Raw genomic sequence first — 15,310 nt, forward strand, 5'->3', positions numbered from 1 at the left:
AGGTCATTGGTGAAAATCTGAAGACATTAAAGCGCTCGCTTTTTTTCAGTCCTGCAGATAGCAGAGAGCAATTCTTCTGGGCCTGATGAGGCCGCACATAAGCCTTCAAGTGTTCTCATCTGCTGTTAAACGTCAGAGGAAGAGGAAGAGGAAGAACACCTACCAGCACAGAAGAAGAATAACAGCAACGTGTGGGGGATGCTGACAAGTGCAGTAGCAGTGACAGCTTTGCCTCAACTTGTCAAAATGAAAAGCATGAGGCCAGTGCATTTTTAACTCTTTGCAATGGGAGCAGCACGTAGTTACAATCTGCCACAAGAGTAGACAAATGTTCAGCTTCGTTGGAAACGCTCCTTGTATCAGTGTTAACTTTCACCCAGCTGCACAATCATAGTGGAGGAGGGGCAAGACATAAAGCCAACCACAAAGACCAACCGTCACATTTCACTTTTGCAAGTTCAGAACCACAACAACAGAGATGGTGTATGTTCACATACTTTAGGATATATTATTATGTTTCCTCACACACAAAATCTCACGAACCCATTTAGAGTTTGATTTGTGCTTAAGGCATATCTTTTATTATTAACAAAAATAATTTAAATTTGATTAGATTTGGCTGTTTTAAATGAAGCAGTTTATGTTTAAGTACATGGGATTTATTGTTTTGTTGGTTTTTCTACCATGGTATCAAACTGGGTATCAAGAATTGTGTAATTTCACAGATATTGCATCAAATACCAAATTCCTGGTATAGTGACATTACTGTCTGGGGTTAGACAGAAGAGAGCCGCACCTCTGTAGATCTCCATCTCTGCTTGAGGCCAGCAGCTCGGGGCTGTACAACGAAGTAAGTTCAACAGAGCCTGGCTCTCTTTGACTGAGGGGGCTCGACAAACCTGCAGCCTCAGTCGGGGCTAACAGGTACCACGAACATGAATATCAACTGTGTCTGTTAACTTAGGCTTTCTGCTTCAGACTCTGAGAGTGTTCACAGAAAACAAGTCAAAGGACGTGTTTATGGCATCGTTTGACACTGATAAATAATCGATCGCGTGCCAGCCACATCCACATTTGAGGAGTATTTTGTTTCGATTGAGTCGAGAGCTGAGAGCAGAAAATGACATAAAGTGATTGCGCAAGTAAATGTGAGATATCTGTTTGGGCTTTTTATCACTGTTGTTTGTGACGTGACAGCTGCACATGCTATAGCTCTTAAACTTTAAACTTGACGCAGCAGATTTAAACATGATAATCAAGAACTACATTTCAGTCTGACTTTCCCCCGTAGTCTTTGGAAACTTTGGCTTATTTTGCTAACTGACGTTAAGATTTTTTTTAGTTCATCAATAGTCAAGTCAACCCACATGCTTTTATCATCAGCCAACAGTTAAGTGTAGTTGACTGAACAATATCTGCTTTTCAGTGTGAAACCTGGAGGCTAAAACCTTTGATAATCTGTTTGAAGTGTATTGTTCAAACAAACAATTTAAGCAATTACAAAGCAGTGAAGCGAATTTGAATTTGTGACTTCTGAATCAAAGGTCACAAACCAACAAAGCAGTAGTTCGTAGAAGTGCGACACATGTCTAACTGCCCTACTTCAGTCCATATAAAAGATCAAGACACAAGCTTCACTTTATGACTTCAGTGAAGCTATAAAGGTGCACCGATGCAATTCGGATTAACACCGACTTCATGTCAATCAGTTTTGAAAGACTCAGTATTCTGTATGTATTTGGCGCAATAAAAAATGCCCAATGCTCTGCTTGTCAGGCGCGTCTGAGCTGCGTGTCAGCTGCAGCACATCCACAGAAACGGTGCCTCGCCGTTTTTTATGCGTGACGCTCGCCTTTGTTGACTCTATACCACTTTATACTGCAGTTTAAAGTCTCTCTGTCACAGAGATGACAAAATACAAAGATGTTTGTTTTACCGCAACTTCCTTGCTTCCCTTTCACAACAAAAACTATCTGACTTTGTTTCTGTGGAAAGAATGCCATCAGTTGCTGATACAATGCATTTTATTTTGAAACATTTACAGGACAGGGTTGTAATCTGTGCAGGAGCTTGTACAACTTCATAAATGAGCGGAATATGTGCTTATAAATATGAAAATACAGCACTCTTAAGGCTGGACTATTTTGATGCAGAAATAATGGACGAGTTAATATTATTGTGTTAGAGAAAAGTTATAGTGTTATTCAAATTGCACTAATTTTACTGTAAGATGTTTTGTTGGACTGCTAGATTTGAGGTTTGTTACTGTAACACAGAGTAACTGTTTTGTGTGACTTAAATTGTACAAAGTCTCATTTATTTTGCTGTTGGATTGCTAAATGTAGATTACACTACATTCCCTTTACTTGAATGGAACAAGCTCTTGCATTAATTTTATTTTGGAGAGACTTTTGAGACTGTAAAACACAGATTACCAGTTAAGACTGGGCTATTTTTTTGTTGGGGAATAATGCCCTGCAGTGCATGACAAGTTTTAAAACATTATTTTCATTAAATTTGTTGTTATATTTATTGAGTAATAAAAAAAAATAGTTAGATCAATTAAAAAAATAATCTTTAGGTGCAGCCCTACTCTCATGGGTGTGCACCTTTAGAAATGTCAGTTTTCAGTGATAATTTGTCTCAAACATGCACGAAACCAGACATAGATTTTGCAGCAATAGGTTTCAGACACGTGCAGCTGCAATCACCGGATGTGGAAACAACCAAATCCTGTATAGAAACCCTGCTCTCATTGCATGCTCACAGCTGCACACAACCTGCCCAGTCCCACACAGCACACAGACAAAGGTAGCAAAAATTGTAATTGTAATAATATGGTTTCAGACAGGACTACAAAATAATAATAAGACGTCAGCAGATACGCCCCCAGCATTTCACAGCACAGAAAACTGCCTATTTTTCAATGATTCTGAAAGCAAATTACATACATTTTACATCATTCAGATTCAGGGATGATATGAGAATGTCATGTCTCATTATCCTCCCAAAAATAACTGTCACTGACGTTATTATCCACATAATCATCATAATTTAAAAGTCTTAAAATTATACTTTCTATTGCATAGGATAAATCCTTTTTTAGTGAGCATCAAAGCATCATAGCAAACAATAACACAATCTTAAGAAGCCATTATTTGAAATGGCATCATATCGTTAAATATGAAATATGCCCATGCTTCTATAAGATCTTTGCATTTTCTGAGTTCAGTGCATACGCAGCTTGTTTTTAGAGTCTGTTTTATTGTTTGTATTGCCGCAGTCTCTTTAGGTGCTGGATGCAATATTGACGATTATGCAAATAATGGTAATTCACCACAATTAACTTTTGTTTTTCTTTAGCAGTGATAAAAACGTAGATTGTCCCATAGTGAGTAGTATCGGTATCAATATCTGTATCAAGAGCATCCTAACAATACCCATTTCTGGTCCAAAGAAAACAAAATCTGCCTATCAGCATCTCTATAGATCATTCATTTGCATGTTATATCAACATTGTGAAATCTGCACAAAAAGTGACTCTGAGCTGTTGACTGGCATCCAGTGGAGGCTACAGTAAGTTACTGGTTGCAGTAAAGAAATAGTTCACCACATAAACTCCCATAAAACAAATCAAACAATTGAAGTTTTCTTCCAAGGTATCTGGCTGCATGCTTCAATTTAGTGTACAGACATGAGACCTATCTACCTCTACAACTTTCCAGAATGTCACCATTTCTACAGACCTCTGAAAGGAAATGGAGAAAGGACAGACAAAGACAAAGGCGTAGAAGCACTGCTGGGTCTTTGTGGTGGTGCATGGATGAAGTGGATTCTCAATCACATATAAAAAGTAAAAAAAATGCAATCTCCTTCAAAAACAATCCAAGACACACTGTAGGATTTGCATGTAGCTACAGACTATGACTCCGATGAGGACCTGTGGGTTTGCAGCATGTTGGTCTATTTAACCCTTTACAACCCGGATCAATGCCAGTTTTTCTTGTGCTGCATTCAGCGCCTTTAGTGATGGTTTCACCATCTGAAACCAGAGAAAACTGGTTTGATTTCTTTCAAAAACAGCAACTTGTCAAAAAAACATCCTGCAAACTGCATACAATTAGTAAAAGGTGACAAGGACAATCAGCCATTTTATTATATTATTAAAATATATAATATATTTTATTATATTATTAGATACAATTAAAAATGAGGGAAAATATCCAGAAAACTACATTTATTATTCGCTTAATTACATGTTTAAAGTTGTTAAATGTAATTTTCAGGTCATTTTTTGTAACTTTTTACTAATTTCTTGCTAATTTTAGGGTACTTTTGTGTTAAGTTGCTCAGTGCCCTCTTCCCATGTTTTTGAAAGAAATCAAACCAAACTGCTCAGGTTTTAACAGGTTAATTTACAGTATATTGCCATGTAAAATAAAGGCAATTTAATTTTTTCACAAATCCTACCATCATCCATCCAATGAGCCCTTCACAAGATGAAGTAATTCATGGACTGCTTTGTTGTCATTTGTTCTTTTTGTTGTCTTTTTTTATGATAGCTCCACATATCCAGGTAATATACAGAACTTATTAGAACGTATCACACTAAAAACACGAATAAAACACCACATTTTAAAGAGATATGATGTATCAACGTTAGAGTAAAGTTGTGTCTAATTATAGCATTCCCGGCACGGCTCATTAAAACTTTAGGTACATTCCTAAACTTGACCTCACAGAGTTTCCCCTCCCAAAGAAACTGACAAAGCATGTGCTCCCCTGACTCGGGACTCCTCCTGCTTCCACTCTGTGTGGCTCTGAGACGACTGCATTTGCATGACTGTGTGTTTTCATGCATCACATGTCTGTTTGTGTGTGAATGGACTGAGCTGAATCAGTAAACACCAGTTTGAATGCAACCCGGTAATTACCAGGGCAGCCACACCCGAGTCTCTTCTGTTCCCTCCTCCCTTCTCTCTGAAAGTTAAGCCTTAGCACACCAACTTCAGCCAGAAACAGAGAGGATTTACACCACCCACACACACATCTGTGCCTGAAGCAAATACTGCTACAGAGGTGGTGTTTTTTGTGACCTAAATCCAGGTAAAATGTGATCTTCTGCTCATCACCTCCATGTCTCCGTTTGCAATACTTTTAACTGACGTATAAACATTTCAATCCAGCTGTGGAGCATGGACATGCAACTGGTGGGACTGACTAGGTGTCACCTGCATCATGATTAACTTTGGCTGTTTTATCACACAGATGCATGCAGACACTTCCACACAAGGAAACCAATGTGATTGATCTACCAGTAGGCAGGGTTCCATTAAAGATGTGCGCAAAACTTCAGTGATATTTTCTAAATGTCGATAAAACAAGATTGTGAGACGACTTAGTTTCCATTAAGAGATGTTATGCGACTTCTCCTGTAGCGATAACATTCAAAGAAGCATGGCGATGGATGTTCAAAACATTAGCAGGTTTATTTCTATTGCAGCCACCGCACTAACCGTCACTGTTTCCAATCAAAGGCGACGTAGGCGTGTTTTGGGAGTGATCATGGAAAGGCAAGCATCTTTTACATGGGAGCATCCACGTATGAGGGATTTCTGGGAGGTGATAGCCCACGAATTCACAGATGAATCGTGGATTCAAAATTTCTGATCTGTTCAACTTTTGATGAGTTATTTGATGCAATAACACCTCTTGTAGCGCCTGCTGCATCATGCCAGCGGGGGCCGGTACCTAGCGACCAGTGCATAGCCATAGCAACATGTATGCTTAATAATAATTAATTGCGAAATATGACTTTTTCGAGTCACCTCAAATACCACCTCATGCTTGTGAAAAAAATTGGTTGAGATAAATAAGAAATTTTAATTAATGTCCTTCCATTAGTCATATTTTATATTAGCAATTTTAATTTGTGCAATTTGAGGGTTCACGGAAATCTGCTTAGTGCGGTCTTTGTCTCTCTCTTTAAAAAGGACACCTGAAGGCTCAGAGAGAGTAAACTACACAGTGTGTGTTTAAGAATATACTAGAATTTCTGCACTTTTCAACCAATGAATTTAATTTTTTTTACTGTGACTTCCCACAATATTCTACATAATTTCCATGACTTTAAGTAGTTTAAAAAAATAATCTTACTTATGACAACAAGTTTATTTTAATCAAACTCCCTCTTGACTTGCGGTTTATTTGCTCTCTTCACTTTCATTTCGCTTCTGTGCTGAGCTGCACAGAGTGATTTAATTCATCAACGGGCTCTGCAGTCTCCAACACCAGTTCAACATGCTGATGCAGATTCTAATTGCTGAATGTTGTCTAACTGCAAGCAGCCACACAATAACCTAACCTGATCAAAAACCATCTACAACAGGACACATTTTGATTTAAATCAGAAACTATCTGAAGATACATTAATTTACAAACCAGACCAGACATTTAAAACCTACTTTTGGTAGTTTGGGTACTTTTTTATAAAGTGTTTCTGACAGATTTTGGTCAATACTTAAAACATTTTTTGAGGTTTAATACCCAGCTCTACACTGTAGAAATAATATATTTGTTTCAACTTCATTTTTAAAAAAAAGCTAGAGGCTAAGCTGCCTTAAATTTGTCAAATTGACTGAATTTGAGAAGACAACTTGAAACATAACAAAATTAACTCAACTTGTCTTCTCAAATCCAGTCAACTTATTTTTTATGTTAACACAATTACTTTATTTTTTACAGTGCAGTGGCAATGTATTGAACATTATTTTGTGGATATTGTAAGGGATGTAGGACTGAAATAATTAGTTGCCTATTTCCATTAATTAATTAAGAGTTTAATTTATTAATCAAAAACACAAATGTGTTTTTATTTGTGACTAATCTCTATTTTTTGACAGTAAGATGAATGTCTTTGTATTTTTTACTACTAGACTTAGATAAAAATGATATTTATAGAAATTAATTTGGGCTCTAGGAAACTGTGATAAGCTATTTACTGCCATTTTCTGCTGGACTACATGATTGATCAATTAATTAAAAAAAAAAACAGCTCAATTGATAATGAAAATAATCATACATTTCTTTTTTTTAATATCTGCCCCATTATAACAATAATATAATAACCATAATTGTATTTATATTGCACCTTTGAAACAGACTCTACAAAGTGCTTTGACAAACAAAGCAAAGCAGAAATGAGATGCATAGACGGTGATACAACAACAGCAATCCTATTAAGCACAAGCAAGAAAAAACTAGGGTAGAGTTAGGATCAAATTAAAACCAGAAAACAAATAATGCAGGGCGCATAACGTCAATATAAAATTATACAGAGAAATAGACCAAAAACAACAACGGAAACAATAAAAGCAATCATGCCACAAATAAGAGGAAATAAAATAGATAAAACAAAAACTAAAAAGATGAAATAAATTTAAAAATAAAAATTAAGAAAATGAATAAATGTAAATGTCAAAAAAAGAGTAGCATTGGAATTTCCTGCAGTCAAACACAACACCGTCAGCATATACTGTAAAAGGTGGAAAAAACTGCCATAAAGGTGAGTCAACACTGTGACACAATGTCAACAATACCTGAACACCATGACCTTCACCATGATTTATCGCAGGGCTGTTCTGCACTGGATTGCATTAGATTGCCCATAAAGGAAAAAAGAACTGGTAACACCTGTACTGTAAAAGCAAATTATATTTGTCTATCTTGCCTGGAACCATTAAGGCACAAATGAACTACTCATACTTTATTTGTGCAATCTGCAGGATACAGTGTGCTGTGGTTACACCCAGACAGATCCAGGGGGGAGGACTCAGAAAATGAAACATCATATTGAAAGAAAGACAGATGACACTGTTTTTTGTAAGGAGGATGAGATAAATGACAAAATGGCATGGTCAAACTGGCAGTGATGAGGGTGTTGAGACTGTAATGAACTCCAGACTGCTGTGAGACGGTGCAGATGCCTCAGCACGCTCACTGCGCCCCGAACAATAAAACACACAAACAAGTCCGCGTCTTCCTCCAAAGCACGCAATTCACACTCAAAATAGAAGCATTTTACACACAGGAAATCAATACATCCAGCCTAAAGAGGAGAGACATGTCAACTCACCCTTTGCTTTCGTCTATGAACTCGTTTATCAAGTAAATCCAGGTCCTCGTCCAGGAGAAAAACAGAGTGCAGTCGTACCTGAAGCCGCTCCTGCGCACTTCTAACGCCCTCCGAGCACAAGGTGTAAAAAAAAAAATAATGCGTCAAAAATAAAAAGTAAGTTGATGTTACTTTATGTCTTTCTATCGAGGCTCCATTCCAGTTTTCTCCTCGTGCAGCACAAACTTTTTGAATTGTCTCCGTCACCTGGATTTGTCCTCTGCTTCCGGTAGTTTGAGCGGTTACCTGTGCGGAGTGATCCGCGCGGTGAGTCCCAGGAAGAGCAGAAAGGGTGCGGCACGGCTCTGAGCTGCTGCTGCCGCCTCTCCTTCACAAAGGAGCGGGATAGTCTGCTGCTCCCGCAAACCTGCAGGACTGATACACGCCCCCAGCTACCCCCCTGTGAGCTGACGTAGGGCGGAACAGCCAATGAGAGTGGAGCTGGAGTGATTGATGGTGTGGGCGGGGCTGTTGTTCAGGCGGGTTTACATTTGGTGGGAGGTTGATTATTCATGCCCCTAAATTCGCTGTAAATTAGTGCCAGGGGCGTTTGTAGGATTAGAGGACGCTGGGGGATTAGCCCAGACCTCACTTTTTTTTTTGTTTGTTTGTTTTTTTCGGGGGGGGGGGTATGTTATTGCTTTCAGAATTTTTTTTTGTATTTATTTGGCAGACACGTTTTCTATTCTGATTCTTTTTTGTGCATTCAGGCACCTGCTTTAATCATTTTGAAACCTCAGTTTTAACTTGTGTTGCTTTCAAATGCAAGTTTGCAAGTTTTTAAACATTTGACATCCAAACAAATTGAAGCTGTTTATTTCAAAAACATTATTATGTTACAGAATTTAATTTAAATTTAAATAAATTTTTTCAGCACTTTCCCCAGATAACTTCCTAGTGTTTTTTTATTTGTTTCACTTTTCCCTTTTTTTTCTTTTAAAAGAATCAGGTAAATGCCTGATTCACTGTTGTATGTTTATATATATATTATTTCCTTTTTATTTTCTCCGTGCCACTGAGTTTAATAAAGTTTTGAACTGAAATGAATTGAATTGAATTACATGTCATTTTAACTAATTTCTTGCTAATCTCTGGGTCATTTATTCTTTCATTGCTCATTGCTTTTTTTTTTTTTTCATTCACCAAACAGTGGTGAAATGAAACTATGCATGTCTATTCAAGTGCAAATATGAATGGCCTTTTCTTACTTTCAAACAATATATATAGCCTATATATTTAGATCCTGGGCTGATTGTAAAATAGGCCTAACAACGTGACTTGTTTGTCTGAAGCATAATGAATTAAATTCAGAAAAAAATTTGCCCAGTTTTTCTGAATTAAAAAGACAATTATCTAAAAATGCTGCCAAAATATTCTAATGGGAAAAAAATGTTCTTTTTTTTTTAATTAACATGATTATTATCTTATTAATTCAGAAAACAATAGCAGATTTGTTTTCCAGTTTATGAAAACTTTGCTATGCATTCTGGGATATGAATCTCAGTAACTAAGAAAAGCTGATTTATTTTTCCCCTCAAGTGAATTCATTAAAATCATGTAGGTCAGGTAAATAGGATAACATTAGATTGGTAAAACTTTATTCATCCTGAGGGAAATTGCTGTGCTGCAGTTGCAATACAAAGTTAGAGGATTGCAGACACAGAGCGTGCAATATACAAGGACTAAAATAGCAGAAAAGCAAATGTAAATATAAAATACACTACATAGCAAATATAAACTAAATATCTAGAAAACCATAAGGATCAAAATATAAGAACTGGCTAATTATAAAGTGTAAAATATAACATAAATAGCTAACAGGTAATGGCCGGACAGAAAGACAATGGGTCCCTGTATAGATATGAAAAAGGCCCCGCCTCCTGTCCTACATAGGAGCACAGATTGTGGTTGTGGTTAAAACGTCTGACAAAAGCACAGTTGCAGCATCCTTGGTTAAACGCCAGCTGTGGTCCTTTGTTGCAAGATCTCTCTCATGTTTCCTGTCACCTTTCAGTGGTTCGCTGTTGAATGGGGGGAAATGCCTGAAATAGTTTAATGTGCCATTAGTGCTTTATGAGAATCTTGAAAGATGGGTAAGTAGGAAGTCCAAAGTATAAAAATAACCATGTGAAGTACCCTTACCTCTGAACTGTAATATAGTTGGGGTTTTTTTTCTATGCATCTATTATATTCGAGCAGCTGGAGTTTCTGCTTTCCATTTGGTATAGCTTAACTAATCCATTTCACGGTTTAAATCCTTCCAGTTTATAAAATGTTGTGTGCATATTGATGTGTTTAAATTGTGATTGTAAGAAAAGCACATCAGCTATATGTCAGCATTCTCGCTCTATAGGTTGTTGTCAAAGGACTTGGAACCCAAAGTAAGGACTTGGGACTTAACTTGGGACTTGTCAGACTTAACTTTGGACTGAACTCGAGACATGACTGCAAAGACTTGAGACTTGTGACTTGCAAAACAATTACTCAATCCAACCTCTGTTACTTTGAGCCAGTATTACAACCACATAACCACATAATTGTTACTTTAAAGACATACCCATTCCTTCAGATTATAATAGTTTTATACCAAGATAAACAATTTAACTCCAAAACATTTTTTTTGTGGATCAGACCTCCTGACCCCGTCTTCATCCTCATCACAACCAAATCCTCCTCCACTACAATACAATAATGACAATAGCAGCCATAGAAACGACACCACCAACCTCCAGCAACAATAGGCTGTTAGGCTCATCTTTTATTCACAAGACGAGGGCACGAGGCCCGCAGGCAGCCCAGTTCACCACCCCAGTGAGAGGGCAGACTCCAGTCACAGAGACGATTATATTTGCTCTTCTACCTCAGCTTGATAGAGGACCACAGGGGATGATCCTGTGGTTTTGCATGAGCTGTTTGCACTTGAGATTGCTGCAATATTTTTTTATGGAACTCTATCACAAATGCAAACTGACTCATAATGAAAATGAGTGGAGGAAAGCAGGAAAAAAGATAAGGAGGAAATAACAGGAAGATTGCACAGCAATTAGAGATTGAGCGAGAGTGAAGAGGCACGAGGAAAAAGTGGGTACTCTTTCCTGTTTACATGAATGGCCGAGCGTGTGGAGGTTAGCGCGTGAGAAATGTGACAGGCGTGTTTATATAACATGTACAATCTGCTTTCCTTATTAGGCGGGTTGCGTGTCACAGTGGGTAGTCGAAGTGTGTGTTTCAACGGTCATAGTTTCCACGTATGGAGGCCTCTCCATTCTCTGATTTCCTCTCAACGTCACAAACAGCTGCCTGGAGGCTGCATTAGCTGTCGCCATGGCGACAAAGATGCTGACTGCCCTCCATGCCCTCCACACCTGTTTCTGACTGCAACTGCCTAAATAAATCTTTCACGTTAGGCAATAATACCCACCATGCCAGGGTTACCGGCAGGCCAGAGCGATGTATTGTTATATCTGAGGTGTAAAATTGCAGCAAGAATTATATCGGATGTAGTTTTCTTTGTATGAGTGACCATTAAACAGCAGGCTTTGTCCACCAATCGATCAATAAAACTCATTCAGAGTTGATGGCAACATGGGAAAAAATTGTTGTGACACCTGTGATGATTTTCTAGGATCAATGATGGTTTTGAACTGAGAGCATTAAGGCCTGGTCAGACCGGTTTAAAATGGGGAAATATTGCTTGGTTTTGCACTACTTCATATTGTTTCCTTTTTGTTTGACATGAGATGACCCGCAGTTTTGCCATCTCAGCGTCCCAAAACTTATTGTAATCCTGTGTTTGAGAACGATGTCAGACTCATGCAAAGGTCTTTGGAATATCTTTAAATCAGTTGTTGCAAAACTATAAATATGGGTTACGGTTGGGTCTGTGTGAGCTTCTCCAACACAAGAAATACACATGAAACAGTATGCCACGAGAAAATTCCCTGCAGGCATATTTGAGATATCACATTCACAAGAATGAAACAGATGTAAGGTCACCGTGACCTTGACCTTTGACCACCAAATTCTAATAATTACATTGTTGAATCTAAGTGGACGTTTGTGCCTTATGTGAAAAAACTCCCTCAAGGTGTTCTTAAGATATCATATTCACAAGAGGGAGACAGACCAGGACATAGTGACCTTGATCTTTGACCATCAAATTTTAATCAGTTCATCACTGAGTCCAAGAGAACTTCTGAGCCAAATTTAACGAAATTCCCTCAGAGTTAAAAGAGAGAACATTACTCTCTTTAAAAAACGTATGCAAACATGGAGAAAAAGCAATACAAAAGTTAAACAAGACATAGCCAAAAATGAGCAAGATTAGTAAAATTTTACATCAACATTAGCTAACATGAGCAAAAAAGAAAAAAAGAAAGAAAAAGTCAACAGATTTTTCCCTGTATAATCATTTTTAATATATTATTATAATAATCATAGATACTTTAAAAATGTTTTAATGTTTTAATTTTTTTCTAGTTTTTTGATAGTTTTTTGAAACCTATTTTCAGGTAATTTTCTCATCACATATTACTAATTTCTTTGTATTATTTCCCTGTGTTTAAAAAACATGTTTGACATGGTTAAATAGCTTGCGAAAGGCACCTGGACGCAGCACAAGAAATATTAAGTCAATAAAGGGTTCAAAGGGATAATAAACCACATCTAACCCACAAAAAAAAAAAAAAAAAAGAAATAAAACCCAATGACTTTGAGATAAGGGAACAGGGAAGAAACTCATTTCTGGGTTTTACGACTCATTCCTGCACAACTCTATTGGAACTGGCATAATATGACTAAGATTTTAAGAGCAGCTACTGATTATTCTTTGGTGGGATAGTTTTTTTTTTTCCAAGTTCTGTTTCCTCTCCCTGTAAAGTCAGTCCACATAAAGGCCTTTAATGTATCTTGCAGCCCCTGTGGCTGATCCTAAACCCAAAAGTTTTGGAGCAACTGCTGCATAAATAGCTCATTGGTGCTATTTTTGTAACCAGAGGGTCATAATGAAATAACAATGCAAAAAAAAAAAAAAAAAAAAAATCCCAAAGGTTATTTCAAAAAAATCATAACAGACAAAAAGGAAGCTCTATTTTAGAACAGGAAGGAGAAAAGGGAGGAAAAGGAAATGGACTGTGGATCCTAAGAAAACTCTGGAGGATGAGCAGAAGTGCCTCGGAGTGATTTATTGAGGACGGCGCAAACATTTTCAGCCAGTGTGTGGTGAATTGGCAGAGACAGAGAGGGAAGGCCCAGTCAACAAGCAAATGACAGCCAGATCACCTCCCACATGTGCACCGTAAAACACGTTGCGTGTGAGCAGCAGAGTGTGTCAGCAAGTGTGTGTTTTTGTCAGACTCATGAGGGGTCTTGTGCAACGTTCCCAAGTCTGAATTGTGACCGTGTGTGTTTGCGTGTGCACAAATCACATATGGAGTTGCTTATTGTCATCTGGCATCAATTTTTGGGGAGTGCCTTGATGTCCCAATGATTGCCCTCATCACCGATTTCCACCCCCCACCGGTCGATCTTTATGCCATTAACGGGAACACTGCAGCGGTTCTTACTCAATCTGAGTGTGCGGAGAGGAAGCCATAAATGTGCCGTGCTGGCATGTGGTACAGTACGTTTGTAAAGCCCCAATATCTTTCCCACATAAGAGATGACATCAACATTATCTGAGTAGACGCAGCCCTCCGTGTGGTCACGCCTGTTAGAGTACAAGAGACAATATGGATCTGTGGTTTTGTTTACGGCAGCACAGACATAATGTCTCAGTATCACTTTAAAGTCCTCACCAAGAGGAAAGCAAGGAAAATGTTTTCTTTACATTTTTTTATGTCCTTGCAGCTATAATCCAAAAAATCAATGTTTATTTTAAAACAGACCCCATTGTTTACTTTATAATGCTTGCAGTATGTTAGTATACCAACATATATCAATTTGTGATCTTTATATTGACACTACTTTGAAAACATCCCAGAAATGATGAAAAAAAAAAAAAAAAATATATATATATATATATATATATATAAATAATGGACTAACATTAACTATATCCGTCCCGTCTCGCACCCTCAGATGTGTCCCTCATTGTCATTCGCAGGTCCAGATTATTTCGTAAAGGTGACACGGAGCTCTTACACTTTGGAAAGACCCATCTGAGATCTGGGCCGCAAACTCCGTCTCATCTGTCTCAACCACTTTTAAAATCAGCAGTTTTCTAAAATTGCTTTTCTGTGATTTCTGTTACGTTTAACGCCATTTTTCACACATCTTTTCCTTTTTAATTTGTACCTTGTGTTTGGTTCATAGTTCATTTTGTTTTCTCTGTGTGTTGATGTGTTTGTAAAGCACGTTGTATCTGTGTTTTGAAAGGTGCTATATGAATGAACTTTGTCATTATTATTATTAATAGTAGTGTATTGTATTTACAACAGTGAATATTCAAAAATTTTTAACCCAAGAAAAAAATTACATTTATTATCTTTCCATCACTACTTTGACCATAAAAAGCCAACCCAACCTCAAACACGTTTTAAGATGGTAAAAAAATCGTACTTACAAAATGTTTTCACTGTATACTGTGTATAATGGATAATATTAAATGTATCAAGTAACAAAAATGATCAAAAGTTCATTTATATTAGCAAATAGTATTTTTTTAAGGCCAAATCAACTCTTTGGCAAAGCATGTTTTTAAAATTATGTTTGACCCTTTTTAGATTTTTTAGTTTTCTGTACAAAATTACAAAAATATTTTCATTAAGACCTCTAGAACGTCAAATGAATTTGCCTACATGTGAATATCCCACCACACATTCAAAACCACATATGAAAGTGGCCCAAATCTGTTTTTAGCAGATGAGATTCGATGTGATTTGTGCTGGTTACAATGTCATTAAACAACCACATCTGGGTCACATGGGGGGGAAAACATCAGATTCGGGCCACTTTGGCCCACAGTGGAGTGTAAACATAGCTAAAGACACAAAATGTGAACGGTAAAATAGGGTGCAGGTTAAAAAAAAAACCCCACAGAACTTACCCTTTAAAAGTTCACAAGCCAAAAACACTTTTCACACATTTCCCTCTGAAACATAAACAACATAAACATAAACATAAACAACTATAGTCACA

At 37.4% G+C, this 15,310-nt stretch overlaps 1 protein-coding gene across 1 annotated transcript in view; it reads right to left on the reverse strand.

Moving 5' to 3' along the window:
• The window catches only part of LOC121941503 (lysophosphatidic acid receptor 2), a 27,636-nt gene extending 19,089 nt beyond the window's left edge, over nucleotides 1-8,547 (reverse strand). The window contains exon 1 of the mRNA XM_042484307.2: nucleotides 8,135-8,547. The gene's annotated coding sequence lies outside the window, so the exon portion shown is untranslated. The remainder of the gene's footprint in view (nucleotides 1-8,134) is intronic.
• Between the last annotated feature and the right edge of the window lie 6,763 nt (nucleotides 8,548-15,310).

The sequence above is a fragment of the Plectropomus leopardus genome, chromosome 3, assembly GCF_026936395.1.
Source record: "Plectropomus leopardus strain MGB_pleo_1.0 chromosome 3, ASM2693639v1, whole genome shotgun sequence".
In the NCBI taxonomy this organism is placed as follows: domain Eukaryota; kingdom Metazoa; phylum Chordata; class Actinopteri; order Perciformes; family Serranidae; genus Plectropomus; species Plectropomus leopardus.